Source organism: Elephantulus edwardii, unplaced genomic scaffold (assembly GCF_000299155.1).
Source record: "Elephantulus edwardii isolate Elephantulus edwardi_28Jun2011 unplaced genomic scaffold, EleEdw1.0 scaffold00013, whole genome shotgun sequence".
NCBI lineage: Eukaryota > Metazoa > Chordata > Mammalia > Macroscelidea > Macroscelididae > Elephantulus > Elephantulus edwardii.
In genome coordinates, this window is record NW_006399763.1 from 27,770,306 (window position 1) to 27,789,749 (window position 19,444).

Sequence of the window (19,444 nt, forward strand, 5' to 3'; positions counted from 1 at the left end):
CTATTATAGGACTGATAGGCAGTGTAATGATGGATGGAGAGGAGATTGAAACTGTTGATAGCTTCATCTTTCTTGGATCCTCAATTATCACTCTTGGTACCAGCAGTCAGGAACTAAGGAGACACATTGCACTGGGAAAATCTGCAGTTAGGGACTTCTCCAAATTAGTAAGGATTGATGATATCAGTTTGAGGATTTAGAGATGCGTCTGATTCAGACCATAGTCTTTCTGATTATTTGTTATGCATCTGAAAGAAGACAATTAATAAGGATGACAGAAGAAGAATTGACAACTTTGAGCTGTGGTGTTGGAGAAGCGCATTGAACATCTCATGGACAGCCAAGAGAACAAGCAAATATGTCTTTGAGAGGGTGCAACCTGAGAACTTCTTCAAGGCAAGAATGATGATGAGGCTCTGCCTCACATAGTTTGGGCATGTTGCTAGGAAGGGCTATTCGTTGGAGAATAACATAATGCTGAAAGGGTGGAGAGTTGGAAAAGGAGAGGAAGACCTTCAGTAGGTGAAGTGACATGATGACTGCTGCAATAGGCTCTTGTGTTTCAGGAAGTGTGAGGATGGCACAGAATAGAACAGGGTTCGGATCTACTGTTCATAGCATCACTGTGAGTTGTACTCAACAGCACCTAACAACAACAGCAATAACATCAACATCATTAATATCACCTGCAAGCAAAATACTGAGGAAGCTCATTCAAAAATGGCTAGAACAGTACAAAGATAGGGAATTGCCTGAAGTTCAAGCAGGATTTAGAAGAGGCCATGGCACCAGGGGTATCACTGCTGATGCCAGATGGATCCTGACTGAAAGTAAATAACCATAAGACTGAAGTAAAGAACCGTAAGAATACTTATTTATTCTTTATCTAAAAATAAAGAATATTTTTTAAAATTGTGATTTTAACAAAAGATTAAAATGGGATTTTCATTCATTATCACACATTTTCCTCCCTCTCCCTCCCCCAGTTCACTTTACCTAGTTTTTAATATTAATTCATTGTTGCAGAATTTATTTATGCTTTATTAAATTATGCAGCATAATTTAACTATGTGGATCATAATAAGGTTAACATTGAGAAGAATAGTAATCCCAGGGCACTTAATTGTGTTCATGTGAAATCTATATCAAGATCACGAAGCTGTTGTGCAAACAGAGCAAGGGAACACTGTATGGTTTAAAACTAAGAATTGAGTGTGTCAGTTTTATTCTCTCCATACCTATACAATCTTTGTGTTGAGAAAAATTATTTAAGAAGCTTCACTCTGAAGGAGAATGTAGCATTAAGAAAGACTGGAGGAAGACTCATCAATAACTTGAGTTATGCAGATAGCACAACTTGAGGATTTCTTGAAGCACTTGTTGAAAAAGGTGGAAAAAAAATACAACTTTCGATGTGAATTGAACCTCAGCATCAAGAAAACAAAAGTACCCACTGCACTGATAGGCAATACTGTCAACAATTTCATCATTCTTGTATCCAAAATCAACACCTTTGGTACCAGCTATTAGGAAATCAGGAGACATATTGAATGAGGAAAATTTCTAGTCAGGGCTCTTTCTTAACTATTGAGGAGAAATTAAATCAGTTTGAAGACTAAGGTGCATCTGATTCAGGACATGGTCTTTCTAACACTTGTTATGCACTTGAAAGCTAGACAATGAATACAGAAAACAGAAGAAGATTCAATGCCTTTGAGCTATGGTCTTGGAGAAGACTACTGAACATCCTGTGGACTGCCAAATAAACTAATGTATTTTGTCGAAAGTGCAGCCAGAGTGCTCCTTGAAAGCAAAGATGATAAAGCTTCACCTCACATACTACAGACATGTTGCTAGGAGAGGGTATTCTTTGAAGAGAGACATCGTGCTTGGAAAGGCAGAGGGATAGCAAAAGAGAGGAAGCCCCTCAACCAGGTGGATTGACACAGTGACTGCCACAATGGGTTCTGGTGTGTCAGGAAGTGTGAAGATGTAGGTTCTCCATGGATCGTACTCAACTCGGAGGCACCAAACAACATCAATCAGAACAACAGCTTTGCAATGAATAAAGATGGTAGAAGAAGAATTGAAGATCTGAGTATGGTGTTGGAGAATAGAAGATCTCATGAACTTTCAAGCAAACAAACAAACAAATACATTTTGGAGAAAGTGCAACCAGGGTACTCCGGAGAGGCACAGATGATGAAACTTTGTCTCACATATTTTGGACATGTTATAAGAAGGGGCCAGTCCTCCAAATAAGACATGATGCTTGGTGAAATGGAAGGTCAGATAAATAGAGGAAGATCCTCAACAAGATGGATTGACACAGAGAATTTAACAGTGCACTCATGTATATCAGAATTTTTAGGGGACTATACATGATTTACTTGAAGGCATCTAATAACAACAATACATTTTCCTAATAAATCCTGTAATGGTGAGTGTGTTGTGTGAATGCTGTGTAGCCATTGAAATGAATTCTCAAGCCTAGCAGAAGAGTAAAGATGTCTATGGTGGGATTGCTGGTATTAGAAATTATAAATAAAAAAAAAAACCAAATTGAGGCATGGAGATTGCTTAACCTTCATTTTATAGGAATTAACCAGAGGCTGATGTTGATAGCAATTTTCTTTCTCTTGTGATGTTAGAGAAGGTCTGATTCCTCCTTTTCACATTTTGTAATCAAACTACTCTAGTTACTAAAAAAAGTGTTTTCTGAGATAAGTTGGAGTTACATAATTTTCATGAGGCCATATGGTAGTTGTGGTAAGAAGAATATAGTCCCCCTCCATTATGTTCATATCCCAATATCCAGAAGCTAGTAATATGTATGTAAAATGACAAGAAGGGATTAATAATGCAAATAGAATTAAGGTTGATATTCAGTTATTTTTAGAATGAGGGGATTATCCTGGATCATCTGGATAGGCTTAGAATAGTTAGTGTTAAAAGTGATGGGATATGAAACAGATTCCACCCTTGGTTGCTGCCTTTAAGGTGGAAGTAAGTACAGTCATGGCACACGAGCTGCCCTTAAAAGTTAGAAAGGGCAAAGAAACAGCTACTCCTTAAGAGCCTCAGGAAATGAATGACCCTTTATTTTAGTCCAGTGAGACCATATGAGGAAACCATATGACAATCCTGACCTTTAGAAGTGCATGATGATTAATTTATGTCACTAAGCCTTTAAATTTTTGGTAATTTGTTACAGCTGCAGTAGGACACTAATACAGTGGAAAATCAGAGCAAGAGTGACTTAGTTTTTTATTAGTTTTCCCCACACACACTATTATTTCTGTTCTAAGGGACTATCTTAAATATTTCACTGTAGCTTTTTTACCAGTGATTCACTTGACATCAAGAGAATGTTTTACAGCAAGGATTGTCTACTAAACAACCTAATCAAAATATTATTGAACAATTACACTGCAGTAGGCTGTTTAATGAAGTGTTTTCAGTGTGGTTTACACGTTAATAGCAGCAGTGTTAAGCTGCTCTGTGCTCTGTGTATCAAGGAGCTCGTAGTAATGCAAGTCGACTAAGAGCCAAATAAATCTTGAAGCACATTTGACAGACAATATACTTCTGCCAGTCTAAATCTTGTCAGGTATTGTTATTCCGCATGAAAATGGGAAAAACATAAGACTGTCAAGAGGCTCCATATACTATATATTATGTTAAACTTGCAGATAACTAGGCACTTTTCAGGCTTCCTCCCTCAGATGTCATGTGTATTGCTTTGATCAGAATTTGCATCTAAGTAAAAATTTAAAAATACATACTTTAAAACTAAAACCAAGTACTCTGGAGTACCAGTTGCATCAGTATTGAATTTAGAAGCGATGGTAACCACAGTGGATTTGAAAAGACCTTTTGCAATTTAATGAATAAACTAAGAGATGATTATTAGGTAAATATAAATAAATTTAATGCAAATGTACATGAAGATAAGGCTACAGTTGTTTCCACTAGCTCTTGAGGGGAAATTGTCTATGTGGGTAATAACATTTTCATTCTGTCTGTCTTTATTTATAAAGAGTTCTGGGTCAGAAAGCCCTCTTGCATTTTGTTTATCAAAAAGATCAAATATTAATTTCAGAGCAATCACACTATTAAACACACTGATGTTGTTTCTGAGTGCTGTCGAGTTGAGTATGATTCATAACGACCCTGTGAACAATAGATCTGAACCCTGTCCTAGTCTGTGCCATCCTCATCAACTTGACACACTTGAGTGCATTGCTGCAGTCACTGTGTCAATGTATCTCACTTAGAGTCTACTTCTGTTACTGACCCTCTACCTTCCCAAGTATGATGCCCCTTTCCAAAAAATAGCTTCTCCTAGTAAACATGCCCAAAATATATGAGACAAATCTCTTTTTGTCAAGCAGCACTTTTTTGCTGACTGCTCTTTTTCCAAGACATAGCTGATCATTTAACAGCCCACGGGATATTCAGTACTCTTCTCTAGCACCACAATTCAAGGGTATAAGCGTTGATATTCACAGGAAAATAGTAAAAAAAATTAGATGAAATGAAAGGTCTTGCAAATGCCTTTAGATTAATGAATTTTTGTTTAGAAAAGTTCTACTCTACTTCACTATTTCTCTGATAATAATTTTTTTACAAAAAAAAACCCAAACAAACCCAACTCCTACATTTGAATTGATATGTGATTTTATCCTAAAAACAAATTAAAAAATCCTTTTCTGAACAAAAAATACTCCCTTCTCCTATCACACACTGTAATTATTTCTAAGGGCAGTAGCTCCTTAAGGGAATGACAGCTTGGGGTGGTGGGTGGTTTGAGGAAATAATTGGATAATACACCTTAGAGAGCTGAGTCTCTTCCCAGCCATGACTTGGCAGAGCCCACAGGTATGCTACACACTACTGATGTCCTCTCCTTTTATGCCTCATTACCTCAGAAAAGCCCTTGCAAAAAAATTCTGATGGTGTTCCTTACATTCACATATTTTCCTGGTTCTCCAGCAGTGTGGAGGCCCGCCACTCCCACTCTGTACATCTCTGTTTCTGCTATGGAGAAGTAACAAGAAATTGCTGCTTGTTGGTCTGTCAGTTTGTTTGGCCCTCTTGATCCCTTTCATATCAGATATTAGAGCCCTCTCAGCTACTCTCCCTGCATTTATCTTGGCCTATCATTGTCTCTGTTTCCACTTGCTTCACTTGTCATCTTAATGCTGAAGTATTTTGACAAGTGGAATGAATTCCGATTAGCTGTTATTATCAAAAGTGGACAAGTGAAGTTGAGGGCAGTGTATGACAAACTATTTCTCATTTTACTCTCATCTAATTCATATCTATCAAATAGATCTTAGAGTGTTATCCACTCAGCATTCTCTAAATTGGGCCATTTTCCCTAATAGTATCAGTTTCTGCTGATGTTTTCTAAGTCTAGATGATTATTGAGGAATTGGTCTTCAATTATTAAAGAGTAAGATCTTTCTGCTTTCAAAGTAATGGAGAAAACTTTTCTTTGTTTATTTTTTAAATCAGATGGCAAAAATCTTCCTTTAACACTCATATCTGCCAGGATTAACTTTGCAATTTTAAGTAAATGTTAAATTATGAATCCAAAGACAATTTAGCAACTATTTTAGTTATGGGAATGCCAGTAAAGATTTGGAGATTACTTATTTAGGTCTTCAATGTTTAACCAAAAAAAAAAAAAAAAAGAAGAAAATTAATATTATTCCTGAGTGTGAAAATCTAAGATACATACACAAAAAAGGTAGGATGACTTAACTTCTCTATAAAGAAAATAAAATGAAATTAGGGAGTGTGTGTTTAAACAATAAGCATTAGTACTTCTTACCAGATATCGAAGTATTAAATACTTCTTTTTTTTAAGCTATGAGGTTTTGGGGTTTTATTTATTCAGAAATATAAAACACAGGGAGAGGGGGGAAAGTGGTAGTGCAACCATGTAAACTGGAGAAAGTACTGGGCATGTCTAATTATTAGCATATTTGGTAATCTTAATGCTTAACACGAGAAAGAGACCTATGAAATTTAATAGATCCCAACTGTCAATTCTCACAGTTATTTTTCCTTCTTAAGGACAATAAAGTGGGATTTAGCATATTAATGAGAACTGCTAAATAAGTGATAAGCATTAAGCAAGAAAGTCAAAGTGTGAAATCTTGAGAAGTTAATAAATTTGCTTATAATCAAATGTTTCCCGAGGGAAGGGGATGTGTCCTGTAGAACTGGTATGTAGACAGGTTTTTCTTGGCCCGAGGGCCACAAAACCTAGGGGCGTCTTCAATATTACCTGAAGTTTTATAGACCCTTTGGCTGCCCAGCTTCTCCACCAGTCAGGCTCCTTTATGCCCCCTCTACGCCTAAATACTTTTTTGAGGTTTAGAAAGATTTTTTATTAAGAATTTCCAAATTTCAATCACTACACGTGCACACGCAGAAAAAATTAAGGTCTAAAATAAACTGATGCTTTCTTACCTGATCAATTTTCAAAATTTAGAAATTTGAAATCCTAGTCAAAGGAAATATCTTGATTTCCAATGAATTTTTTTTATCAAAAATTTTCCATATGTAAATATATCTGAGATAGTGTGGTCCTGCAGTTGTTGTTAGGTGCCATAAGTTGCATATGACTCATAGCAACCCTTATGAACAAAAGATCTGAACCCTGCTCTTTTCTGTGCCATCCTAACATTTCCTAAAACACAGGAGCCCACTGCAGCAGGAACCGTGCCAATCTGCTTGTCAAGGGTCTTCATCTCTTTCAACAACTCTCCACCCTTCATTGCATCATGTCCCACTCCAAGGAATAGGGCCTCTAGCAACATGTCCAAAGTATTTGAGGCCATGCCTCACCATGCTTACCTCCAAAGAGCACTTTGGCTGCACCCTCTCCAAGATATACCTGTTGGTTCTTTTGGCCATTCATGGAATAGTCAGTGTTCTCCAACACCACAACTCAAAGGCATCATGTCTGTTTGAAGACCTGGGTACATCTGATTCAGGTTTTGGCCCTATACAACCAAATACAAATAAATATTAAAAAAAAAAAAACAAAACCAACAAACAAACCCAAAACAAACAACCTGATTAAAGTCCAGATTCACTACTGGAGAGTTGATTCTGATACTTTGCCACCTCCATTAAGTTTTCAGACTGTATATCATATCTGCAATAGAATCTGCCATATTTCTCTCAATGGACAGCTGATAAATTTAAAACTCCAGAGACACGGTCTTTTTGCAAGGAGTGTGAAATCCTATAGACTAAACCATTAGCAATAAAGCAAGTCACTCAATTTCTTTTGTTGCCCAATGTATAGACAACTTAATTACACTATAGTTTATTAAAACAGAAACTGTTGTTATTATTAGGTGCCATTTAGTTGAGTACCACCCATAGCAACTATATGAACAAGAGATCTGAACCCTATACTGCCCTGTACCATTATCATTAGCATGTCTGACACTTAAGTCACTGAATCAATCTATCCTGCTGAGAGTCTTTCTTTCATCACCTTTCCAAGCATGATGTTCCTTTCCAAAGAATAACTACTCTTAACAGCTTGCTCAAGGTATGTGAGATGAAGTTTCATCATCTCTGCCTTTTATTTATTTTTTTTACTTTCATTACATTAATCCTCCCAATAATAGTATAAGTACTTGTAATAATATTTTCATTTTACAAGTAAGAATACAGAGGCTCCAAAAGATATGTCCAAAGTCACATGGCTAGTGAGGAAAAATACATGAATTCCTTCCTAGTAGTTTGGCCCCCTTGATGACATTTTGGTTAGGAGCTGTCAAGTTGACTCTGACTCATAGCCACTCTATGTATAGCAGATTGAAGCTCCACCCAATCTTGTCCATGTGCAAGCCCATTGTTACAGTCACTGTGTCAGTCCATTTCAGTGAGAGTCTTCCTTTCCTGTTTTGACTCTCTTATTTTTGTTTGCCATGAAGTACTCGTTTCCTGGTGGTAAGATTGTGCTGCCAAGCCAAAGCACATAGTTCAAGAGTGTTGGCCTTTTCCAAGGATTTGCCTCTCTGGATAACATGTCTAGAGAAGGTAAGATCACCGTTGCCTCTAAGGAGCACGCTGGATACACTTCTTTCAAAACAAATTTGTTCTTTTGACAGTCCATGGTATAGTCACTACTTTTCGTTAATTCATAGGCATCAATTTTTCTTGGATCTTTTTTATTAATTTTCCAATGTTCACATACATATAAAGCAATTGAAAAATGCTTTTATTTTATCTCAGATAACAACGATATAACACATTTGGATGGAATTTTGCATAATTGTTTATATGCATAACTTACTAAAAAAAGAAACAAAAAATTATCATGATTGGACTAGTAAGCAATGCCATGAGAAGCAGAGAAGAGACTGAAGTTGTCAAGGATATCCTCTTCCTTAGATCCACCATCTACACCTATAAAAAGAGCAGTCAAAAAATCAAAGAATGTATAAAATTGAGTAAATTTGTTATTAAATATCTCTTTAAAGTGCTTAAAACAGGAATGCAATTTTGTGAATTAAGATTTTCTTGATTCAAGTCATCTCTACCTTTTAGAAGCACTTTTTGTGCACCTTCTATATGATATATATGTTTGTTCTTTTGATAATTTATTAGATGCTCAGTACTTCTCCAAGTGTTAATTCTCCAACAACATATATCAAAAGCATTGACTCTTCTTCTGTCTTCCTTATTTATTTTCCAGCTCTCAAGTTCATTGCAGGTGAATGGTAAAACCATCACTTGAGTCATGTACACCTTAGTCTTTAAACTAACATCATTGCTCTACAACATTTTGGAGAGGTCAGACATCTTATTGTTACACATCTCTTCATCTTTTGACTGCTAGTACTAAAGGTGTTAATTGTGGATTCAAGTAAGATGAAACTATTGATAAGTTCAGTCTTTTGTCCCTCTGTCATGATGTTGCCAATTGGTCCAGTGATGAGGATTTTTGTTTCCTTGATGGTGGGATGTAATTCACATTGAAGGCTGCAGTCCTTATCTGCTGCAACAAGCAACTCAAGTCCTCCTTACATTTTTTTTTAAAAAAAGGTTATTTTAGTGCCATCAAGTCGAGTACGACTCGTAGTGGACCCTATGAACAAAAGATCTGAAACCTGTTCTATCCTGTGCCATCCTCACACTTTCCTACACATAAAAGTCCATTGCAATAGTCACCATGTCAGTCCACCTGGTTGAGGGTCTTCCACTCCTTCACTGACCCTCCACCCTTGCTAACATCATGTCCCTTTCTAAGGAAGACTCTGTGTACCATGGCCAAAAAATGCTAGGTGAAGCCCCATCATTCTTGTCTCCAAAAAGTGCTCCAGCTGCAAACTTTATGAACATTAAAGGAATGAGAATAGCTATAGTAGTATAGTGGGAGAGTCCAGATTGGAAGTCAGTTGGCATGAGAAAAAACAATAACAAACATTGTTTAATAATTGGAACATGGACTGTATGTAGGTTGAATGTTGGAAAACTGGAAATTGTTAAAAATGAAATGGAAAGTATGAAATTTGACATACTAGGCAGTAGTGAGATCAGATGAACTAGCTTTGGCGACTTTAAATCAGATAATCATAAGGTATACCATGCATGGAATGAAAACCAGAAGAGGAATGCTGTTGCATTCATAGCCAAAGAGTCAATTTCAAGTTCTATCCTGAAATATGATGTGATAAGTGATAGGATAATATCCATATGCATACAAGGAAGACCTGTTAATGCAACTATTGTTCCAGTATAAGCTCCTATATCTTGAACCAAAGAGGAAGAATTTGAAAATTTTCCCCAAGTTTTCAGTCTGAAATTAAATATACAATCAAGATGTGTTAATGATAAATGGTGTCTAGAGTACAAAAGTAAGAAATAATGAAGAAGAAATAGTAGTTGGGAAATATGGGCTTGGTGATAGAAACGAGGCTGGAAATAAATTACTGGATTTTGTATTTACAATGATTTATTAATTGCAAATGTTATTGTTATGTGCCATCGAGTCGCTTATGACTCATAACAACCCTATATATAACAGCCCTATACCCTGCTCTATCCTGTGCCAACCTAACTGCCTCTGACACATCCATCCCGATTACCCCAGTCACAGAATCAATCCATCTCACAGAGGGTCTTCCCCTCCTGTGCTGTCCCTCCATTCTCCCATGCATGATGTCCTTCTCCAAGGACTGTCCCTCCTTACAACATGTCCGAAGTATGTCAGATGAAACCACAGAATTCTTGCCACCAAGGAGCAGCCTGGTTTAACCCTTTCCAGGATGAATCTGTTTTCTTGGCAGTCCATGGTACATTCAACACTCTTCTCCAGCATCACAGCTCAAAGGCATCAATTCTCCTTCTATCCTCCCTAGTCATTGTCCAACTCTCTGATGCATAACAAGTGATTGCAAAGACCATGGCCTGTATCAGAAACACCTTAGGCTCCAGAGAGACAGTATTGCTCTTCAGTACTTTGGCGAGGTCCCTAACAATAGACTTTCCCATCACAATACGTTTTTTGATTTCCTGGATGCTGGTTCCAAGAGTGTTGACTGTGGAGCCAAGCAGACTAAAGTTGTTAATCTCAATCTCTTCACCATCCATCCTGACGCTCCAATTGGTTCAGTGGTGAAAATCTTTGTCTTCTTGACATTGAGCCTTAATCTGTACTGAAGGCTGCAGTCCTTGACCCTCCACAGCAATCATTTCTGATCCTCCTCAGTTTCATTAAGCAGGGTTGTGTCATCTGCATAACACAGATTGTTGATAGATCTTCCATCAATCCTGATGCCACACTTCTCCTCATAGAGCCCAGCCTCTCGGATAATCTGTTCTGCATACAGGTTAAAAGGTATGGATACAGGACACATCCCTGGCATACACCCTTCCCAATTTTGAATCATGCAGTGTTTCCTTGCTCTTTTCTGACAACTGCCTCTTGGTTCAAGTATAGGTTTCACTGTAGCACAATCAATTGTTCTGGGATACCCATTCTTCTCAGAGTCAACCACAGTTTGTTATGATCCACACAGTCAAATGCCTTTGCATAATCAATGAAACACAGATAGACATTCTTCTGGTATTCCCTGTTTTCAGCTAAGATCCATCATACATCAGCTACAATATCCCTAGTACTATGACCTCTTCTAAAACCCAGCCTGGACTTCTGGCAGTTCTCTGCTGATGTACTGTTTCAGTTGTTTTTGGATAATCTCCAGTAGAATCTTGTTTGCATATGAAATCAATGATATTGTTCTATAGTTTCCACATTTTTTGGGTTACCCTTCTTTGGAATGAGAACAAATATAGATCTCTTCCAGTCAGTTGGCCAAGTGGTTGTTTTCCAGATATCTTGGCACAACTTGGTGAGCATGTCCAGGGCAGCATCTGTTTAGCTGAACTATGTCAATTGGTAGACCATCTATTCCTGGGGGCCTTATTTTTTGCTATTTCCTTCAAAGCAGCTTGAACTTCTTCCTTCATCATGATAGGCTCTTGCTCATATGTTATTTCATTAAATTCTTCTGTGTCTGCCAATTTCTTTTGATACAGTGACTCAGTATACTCTTTCCATGCCACTTTTAAAAGACACAAACCACAACTTTACCTATGGATCTCACCTGATGGGATGCAAAGGAATCAGATTAAATACATTTGTGGAAGAAATTGTTGGAGAAGCTCACTATTGGGAGTTAAAACTAGACCAAGGGCTGACTGTGGGTCGTATCATCAATTACTCACATACAAGCTCAAATTGAGGCCAAAGAAAATTAAAATAAGTTGACAGAAACCAAGATAAGATCTTGATGAAAATGTGACTACAGATTGTGAAATAGGCATATAGTTTTGGGGAAGGGTACCTATAGAGTTGTGGTAACATGATTGCCACAAACTTTTTAAAACTAGGTGTAGGTATGTGTTTTTATATATTCCCCTGCCAAGGTGTGTTTACAATTTTTTTATATTTGTCACTTTAAAACTCTAATAGTTTAGTATTTCCTATTTTTGAACCATGCAATGTTTCCTTACTCTGTTCTGCTAATTGCCTCTTGGTACAAGAATAAGTTTCACATAAGCAAAATCAAGTATTCTGAGATTTCCCTTCTTCTCAGAGTCAGCTACAGTTTATTGTAATCCACACAGTCAAATGCCTTTGCATAATCAATTAAACACAGGTAGATACTCCTCTGGTATTCTCTTCTTTCAGTCAAGTTCCATCTAGCATTAGCTATTATATTCTTAATGTCATGGCCTCTTCTAAACCCAGCCTGCACATCTGGCAGTTCCCTGTTGACGTGTTGTTCCAGTTGCTTCTGGATAGTTTTCAGTAGGATCTTGCTTGCATGTGATATTAAATATATTACTCAATAATATTCTCACTCTATCAGGTTGCTATTTTTTGGAATTGGAACAAATATGTATCTCTTCCAGTCAGTGGGACATGTTATTGTCCTCCAGATTTCTTGGCATAACTTGTTGAGTGCATCCAAGCAACATCTATTGAAATATGTCAATTGGTATACTGCCAATTCCTGGGGCCTTATTCTTGTTAATTACTTCAGAGCAACTTAAACTTCCTCCATCATCATAAAATCTTGATTATATGTTGTTTCATGAAATTCTTCTGTGTCAGCCAATTCTTTTTTGGTACAGTAACTCCATATACTCCTTCCATCTTCTTTTAATGCTTCAGGTATTATTTAATATTCTGTACAAAACTTCCTTAATTATCGTAACTCAAGGTTTGAATTTTCCCTTTTTTTCTTTCAGCGTAAGAAATGCCAAGTGTGTTAGGCCCTTTTGATTTTCTGACTCCAGCTCTTTGCACATTTTATGATACAATTTTGCTTGTCTTCCAGATTTGCCTTTTGAAATTTTTTTTTTCAGCTCCTTAACTTCATTTCCTTCCCTTTACTTTGCCTCTTGGTGTTCTGGTGTAATATCTAGAGTTTCTTCTGACATCTGTGAGTCTGGACACTAAGGTGCGCCTGACCTAGGCCATAGCCTTCGCAATTACTAGCTATGCATTAGAAAGCTGAGCAGTGAAGGGGGAATGATAGAAAGAAAAGTGACATCTTTGAGTTTGTGGTGCTGGAGAAGAGTTTTAAATATACTATGGGCTTCTAAAAGAACAAACTCATTTATCTGGGCAGGGTGAAACCAGGCTGCTTCTGGGAGGCAAGGATTCTGAGGCTCCATCTGACTGACTTCAGGCATGTTACAAGGAGAGACCAATCCTTGGAAAGGAACAACATGCTTGGACGGGTTAAGGAACACTGCAAGTGAAGAAAACTCTGGATAAGAAGAATTTACTCAGTGATTGGGGTAAAGAGGGTGGATGTGTTGGAGGTGATGAGGCTGACATAGGAGAGAGCAGGGTTCAGAGGGTCACTATGAGTCACAAGTGACTTGATGGCACTTAACAACAACAATAACAGTGTAATTTTTGTTTTTGTTTTTAAACATACAAATTCCACTTAATGTTAATAACATCATTGTTTTATTGGTGGTAAAACTGAAAGCAGTATATATAATTATATTAAAATAACTGAAATGTGAAATAATCTTAATGTTTTCAACAAATCACTACTGAATACTTTTGTAGCTAAAATAAACTTTCATGATTTTTTGTAGATTTTTCTGATCCTATAGTCTTTTAAAGAAACTTCAAGAGGCTATCACTTTTTTCTGGACTATGCAGGAGTGGCATCCACTTCTTAAACAACATGCCTCTAGAAGCTCTATGAACTTTGATAAATGTTGATAGTTGTAGAGAGGCTTAAGGCCTTTTGTTCATAGGGTCACTATGAGTTGTGCTCAACAAGAACACAATCAACAATGACAACAACTTTATTAAAATATATCTGTGCCATATTATTATAAACACATGTTTACTATGTATTTCATTCACAAAAGCTGTAAGCTCATAATGGTTATATTGCTATTTGAACATTTGGTATGTTCCAAAAATTATACTTTATATTAAAATTATAATTTTAATTATTACTCCTTTAAGAATGCTAGTAGTGGTAACTACAAACTAAAAAAGAATGAAGACTAAGTCCGTTTCAATTTTTTAAATCCACATTTGTTATTGCATGTGCTAATTTTTTCTCAGAGGTGCTACTATCAATAGACTAGCTGTTTCAGCAAGCAAGGTTGTATGATCTGCTAATGCAGATGTTCGAAAGTCTTCCTCTTATTCTGATGCTGAATTCCTTGTCACAATACAGGTCCATGCTTTAGCCTAACATTTCCAAGACACAATCCCTCAATAAGTCTAGGCTCTGGTTTCAGTTCAGCAGTTAAATCTAAGTCATCCAGCAAGGTTTACCTCAGAGCATTTATCAGTCAGCTTCTCCTTCAACTATCTGGCAATAACAGCCAAACCTTTTACTGTGGCCAGCAGAAATCCAAAAAGCTTTGCCATAGTTTTGCCACAGCGATGCCACAGTCTCTGCACCATAAGGGTCTTACTCTTAGCACCACAATTCTTGCTGCCCAGTGTGGGAAGCAATTTTTCTCTTAGTCTAGTCCCACAGCTGTTGGTGATTTGCAAGACCATACTGATTTGCAGGACCATGTGCTTGTAATTAAGGTAGCTAAAGACCAGAAAGTGCTAAGTCTAATGGAAAAACAAACAAACAAACATAAACAAGAAAAAAAACAAAACCACCCAAAAAAACCCAAAATGCCCCCCAAAAAGCTAACTCTTGGGTTAAAACCACACCAACAAATTATCTAAAAGATGTGTTATTATTGTTGTGCGCTATCAAGTCAGAGCAAACTTACAGCTGACCCTCCATTGTCTTTTCAGAGGCTGTATAATTACATGGGAGAAGAATGCCCATCTTTCTCCTATGGAGCAACTGTGGATTTGAACTATATGCCTTCAGCTTGGCAATACAGCTCCTTACCATGGTGCCACTAGAATAGTGTAGCTGTGTAGCATTGAGTCAAAACCAACCATAGCTGACTCTCCAGCAGGTTTTTCAGAAGCAATTAATCACATAAGGAGAGGTGACCCATATTTCTTCCACAGAGCTGCTAATGGATTAAAAAATTATGCCTTTGGGTTGACAGCACAACTCTTTACCAGTAAGCTACTAGTGCTCTCTAACCAAAGTAGCTAAGTTGTTACTGAATAACATAGAGTTGGAACCAGAGTAGTGGGAAGACTGAACTCACTAGGCATTTCTTCAGCTGAAGGAACTAAAGAACAAATTAAAGCCATGAGTTACAATTTCTAAGGACACTATGGGGAGAACATTTAATGATCCAAGAAGCATTAAACAAGATGGAAGGAATATGTAGACTCATTGTAATTGGCTCACATAGAATTTAAAGAAACAACATATGATCAAGAGGTAATGGTGATAAAGAAGGAATTTCAGGCTGCTCTGCAGGAAATGTAAAAAAAAGAAAAAACAACCAACCAACCAACCAACAACCCAGAAAGTGGTGGAATACCAATTGACATATTTCAATAAACAGATGCTGCCCTGGACACGCTCACCAGGTTGTGCCAAGAAATCTGGAGGACAAATACCTGGCAAACTGACTTGAAGAGATCCATATTTATTCTCTCTCTCTCTCTTTTTTTTAAAGTGAACCAACTGAGTGTGAAAATTATTGAATAATATCATACATAGGCAAAATCCTGAAGATTATAAAAAAATGACCGTAACAGTACATTGACAGAAAACTATCAGAAATACAACTTGAGATTAGAAAAGGATGTGGTACTAGATACATTATCACGAATGTCATATGAATCTTGGCAGAAAGCAGAATATTAGCGGAATGTCTATCTGTGTTTCATTAACTATGCAAAGGCATTTGACTGTGTGGATCACAACAAATTCTGATGAACTTCAGGAGAATGGAAATCCCAGACACTGGATTGTGCTTATGTGAAATTTGTATTTGGATCAGGAATCAGTCCTCAGAACAGAGCAAGGAAATGCTGCATGGTTCAAAAAAGGAGTGTGCGAGATGCGCCTTGTCTCTATACCTTTTTAATATGTATCCAGAAAAGATAATTTAGGAGGCTGGGCTTTATGGGGAGGAATGTGGCATTAGGATTGGAGGAAGACTCATAACTTCTGTTATTCAGATGACACACTCTTGCTTACAGACCATGAAGAGGACCGGAAGCTCCTGCTGCAGAAGTTCAAAGACTAGTATTCAATATGGTTTGAAGCTCAACATCAGGAAGACAAAGATTATCACTGCTGAACCAGCTGCCAGAACCATTATAGATAGAGAAGGGATAGAGGTTTTTAATAATTAGAACTTTCTTGGTTCCACAGTCAATACTCTTGGTACCAGCAGTGAGGAAATCAAAAGTGAATTACACAGGGAAAATCTGCTGTCAAGGGACCTCTACAGAGTAATAAGAAACAATAATGTCAGCCTAGAGACTAAGGTGAGCCTAATCTAGCACATGGTTTTCACAATTTTTTTGTTATGCATCAGAGAGCTGAACAATGACTAAGGATGACAGAAGAATAGATGCCTTCGAGTTGTGGTGCTGGACATGAACATGAGTCTTGAACATACCGTGGACTGCCAAGAAAACAAATAGGTCTGTCTTGGAAAGGATGAAACCAAGTCTCTCCTTGAAGGCTAGGAATTTAAAGCTCTGTCTCATTTACTTTGGGCACATGGCCAAGATGGACCAGTCCTTGGAGAAGGACACATCACTTATAGGGATGGAGGGACAGCAGAAGAGAGGAAGGTCTCAGATGAGGTGGATTGATACAGTGTGTCAGAATTATTGAGAGTGGCTCAGGACAGGACAGGCTTTGCAGCTTTGTACATAGGGTTTCTATGAGTCACAGACCACTTGACAACAGATAATAACAACAACATGAAAGCTTTCACTATAATTAGACAATTCCAGATATAACTACCAGCTCAGAGGGGTTTTTCTGTTTACCTCAATAGTTCATGAAATCCTCAAGAACTGCGTGCCTCACAGCCACATGCAGAAAAAATGACAGATATCCAGAGATTATAATTTGTCCCAAATTACATGGTTAGTTAGTAAACAAGCTCGGACTGAAATTCCAGAACATCAAGACAAAGTTTTTCTCACTACACAATGCTTTTTCATTGTACCAAGTCTCTCTCTATAGAAAACTTCTTTGTGATGTTTGAGATTTGCTGTCATTGTTACATGTTAAGAATATTGACATTTAACTAAACAAAAAAGTTACTGACTTTTACGTTTCTTCTTGTTACTGACAATGCAATGAGTTTTCCATCAGTCTACACCTGATATTTTTGTGATTAATGTCATATTCTTTTTAATTCAACTTGGGACTTTTATGGCTATTTCTACAAAATCAATTGACTAATGTTTGCTTTAGTAGACTGAGTTTTAAAAAAAATCATAAAACAAACCCTCTTTATGGTTTTATGGGAGGTCCTGGGTACTGCAAATTTTAACGTCCTCCATGGCTAAACAGGGACTAGATGCTTAGTTCCACTCAATTAAATTGTAAAAGACAAGGCTGGCAGTCTACTTTTAAAAATCAGTTACTTAAAAACCCTTGGGAAGCACAGTTCTACTCTGCCTCTCTAGGTAACAGTATAAGAAGGTGTATATTCAGAATCAAGTGGTTGGACATGTGTATTAATGGTTTAGTAGCATGGAGGTCTTGCCTCTAACCCTCCTTTTAGTTTCCTGAAGACTATTTCTTCATCTCTATTTTGAACTTACATTCTGGAAAGAATATAAATAATGGTGAATCCACTTATGGTCTTGGACAAGATATATGGCTAAAAACACAATATACATGAGTCTTGCCAGAATTACTTGCATTTTGCAAAGAATTTGAAATAACTAAGGAGTGTCAGAAATGAGTATTTTGTGAAATGGCATTTTCCCAAGACATTCATGAGTCAACAACTTTTATTCTAGAAAGCATTTAAGTCTCTGTTGTACTGTTTTTTCAACTCAGATATGACTGAATGCAACACAAGAAAGAGGTAAACATCAAAGAAAGCCTGAAATACCAACATATTTTGAGAAAAGAAAATCTCTTATCCTTTTTGAAAGAGTTCTTTGGGTAACTTGTATTGGTATTATTTAGTTGTTCTTCTTGGGAAACAGGCAATATTTCACATTTAAAAAAAGTAGTTAAGTGAATTAAGTACTTAATCTGAAGTACTCTATTTGATAAATGTTTATTAGTCCATCATCATTGTGGTGGTGGTTGTTGTTGTGCTGTCAAGTCACTTGCGACCCAGCAACCCTATGTACAACAGCCCTAAACTCTTTCTGTCCTGTGCCAACCTCATTGTCTCCGACACACTCATCCCGATTACCCCAGTCACCTAATCAATCCATTTCCTAGAGGGCCTTCTCCTCCTGCACCTGCCCTCTACCCTCCCAAGCATGATGCCTTTCTCAAAGGACCAGTCTCTCTTTACAACATGACCAAAGTATGTCAGACGGAGCCTCAGAATTCTTGCCTCTAAGGAGCAGCCCGGTTTAACCCTCTCAAGGATGAATCTATCTGTTTTTATTAGCAGTCTATGGTACCCTCAATATTCTTCTCCAACACCACAGCTCAAAGGCATCAATTCTCCTTCTATCCTCCTTAGTCATTGTCCAACTCTTGGACGCATAACAAGTGATTGCAAAGACCATGGCCTGTATCAGACACACCTTAGTCTCCAGAGAGACAGCATTGCTCTTCAGTACTTTAGAGGGGTCCCTAACAGCAGACTTTCCGATCACAATACGTCTTTTAATTTCCTGGCTGCTGGTGCCAAGAGTGTTGACTGTGGAGCCAAGCAGACTAAAGTTGTTAACAATCTCGATCTCTTCACCATCCATCCTGATGCTGCCAATTGGTTCAGTGGTAAGAATCTTTGTCCTCTCCACATTGAGCCCCAATCCATACCAAAGGCTGCAGTCCTTGACCCTCTGCAGCAAGCACTTCAGATCCTCCTCAGTTTCAGCAAGCAGGGTTGTGTCATCTGCATAAAACAGATTGCTGATAGATCCTCCACGAATCCTGATGCAGCATTTCTCCTCATAGAGCCCAACCTCCCAGATGATCTGTTCTGCATACAGGTTGAAAAGGAATGGAGATAGGACACATCCCTGGCATACCCCCTCCCCAATTCATTGTGGTAGCTAGGATTTATTTTTAAGATTCCATAAAATTCATTTTTAAATTTTAATTTATTATATTTTATACTGGCTTGCTTACAAGGTTCATAAAGTTTGCATACATTTCACACTGAATCTTTCCCCTGTCCTTTGCCTGACTCTTTCTCTATGGAGCTTCAAAATCCTTGCCTCCAAGGAGAAAGTTGGTTTCCCTCTCTCCAAGACAGACTTATTTGTTTTCTTGGCAGTCCATGGTATGTTCAAGACTCTTCTCCAGCACCACCACTCAAA